Genomic DNA, 1,671 nt, shown 5'->3' with positions numbered 1-1,671 from the left:
GAAGAGATAGACATGATCCAGCGAAAAGCAGCGCGATTCGTCATGGGGACATTGAGTCAGCGCGAGAGCGTTACGGAGATGCTGAACAAGCTCCAGTGGCGGACACTTCAAGAAAGGCGTTACGCAATACGGAGAGGTTTATTATCGAAATTACGAGAGAGCACATTCCGGGAAGAGATGGGCAACATATTACTACCGCCCACATATATCTCGCGTAATGATCACAACGAAAAGATCCGAGAAATTAGAGCAAATACGGAGACTTACAAGCAGTCGTTCTTCCCACGCACAATTCGTGAATGGAACAGGGAAGGGGGGATCAGATAGTGGTACAATAAGTACCCTCCGCCACACACCGTAAGGTGGCTCGCGGAGTATAGATGTAGATGTAGAAAACGTTATCAAGGGCCATTTTGGCTTCCCTTGCCGCGATTGGCAATTATATACGAAGTCCCAGTTTATGATGCCTAATTTCTCAATAAACACTCTTCCATTTGCCCTCTCACCAGTACCACTTTAGGTTCTTCGATTTTAATTGGTTGCCTCTTACACAGTGTAAGGACTCCTTACACTGAAGGAGTAAAGGCTCATGACCAGCCACACCTTCTCCAGCAACTATGCCTGTTAAGTCTTCCCTACGGAAATCATCACAAAACTGCAATATTGTCTATACAGGCATTGTACAGTATTAAGGTCCAATGACCCTGGCATATTTAGATATGTCCTTGTGACTTGCGCCTCTGTGTTTGTAATTTCTATCTCAAAATCGCCATATTTAGCAATTCTCGACTTATTCAGCAAGATTTTTTTTTATTATTAACTCGCGGTTTTCAGTAAACAAATTTACATCTCCATATGGAAATTCGAACATACTGTCCGTGCAGAGTGTGTGTGTGTGTGGGGGGGGGGGGGGGGCTAAAATTAGTTTAATGTGTTCTATACGTAATACCTCCTCTGTAAAGTATATTTTTTGTCCCAAAGAAAAAACTTACCGACAACTTGGGAACAATAAAAAAGAAACGATTTGCCTTCTTGGGAAAAAATATTAATGTTTGCTCAGTATATATCGCCTTATATACTATGTTTGTACGCGTGTAAATAGTAACCATAGCCGAAGATAAACCAGATACATAAATACAATTATTAACAAATACAGAAATAAAGGAGCAAAAATGCTTGTCACCTAATATGCATTCAGGTAGCCTTTAACACGCATAGCCTCGGTAGCGCAGTAGGCAGCGCGTAAGTCTCATAATCTTAAGGTCGTGAGTTCGATCCTCACCCGGGGCATAAATTTTTGTTAACGAAGGTTATTTTCGTGATGTCCGCGACGTAATTCTTTTTCTTAAACATGATGGTATGAAAGGTAAATTTAATTAAATGCGTGTGTGTCATGTGTTGTAAACTGTTCTTTTAATTTTTAATATTTTTTGGATTTAGTAACACAATTGGCAGCATCAGCCAACCGTAAAGCTCTCTGAATATAGAAATGAATTTTCAAAATAATTTTTTCGCGAGTAATTCACTGATGGATGCGGATTAAATGGTACTAAACCCTGGATGGCAGATGGGGTCACAATATCATACAAAACCACAAGAAGACTTACTGGCAACAAGGGGTAAGTGATGACACAATTAAATCACATTACAAATTGTACAGTACCATAAATT

At 40.0% G+C, this 1,671-nt stretch overlaps 1 non-coding gene across 1 annotated transcript; it reads left to right on the top strand.

Moving 5' to 3' along the window:
- The first annotated feature begins 1,217 nt into the window (after positions 1-1,217).
- On the top strand, positions 1,218-1,290 carry Trnam-cau (transfer RNA methionine (anticodon CAU)). Its single transcript has one exon. It is a non-coding gene; the product is annotated as a tRNA-Met (tRNA).
- The last annotated feature ends 381 nt before the right edge of the window (positions 1,291-1,671 follow it).

This window comes from Schistocerca nitens, chromosome 2 (assembly GCF_023898315.1).
Source record: "Schistocerca nitens isolate TAMUIC-IGC-003100 chromosome 2, iqSchNite1.1, whole genome shotgun sequence".
Classification (NCBI taxonomy): domain Eukaryota; kingdom Metazoa; phylum Arthropoda; class Insecta; order Orthoptera; family Acrididae; genus Schistocerca; species Schistocerca nitens.
Note: the sequence above shows the minus strand (reverse complement) of the source record. Positions and strands in the feature narration are given on the sequence as shown.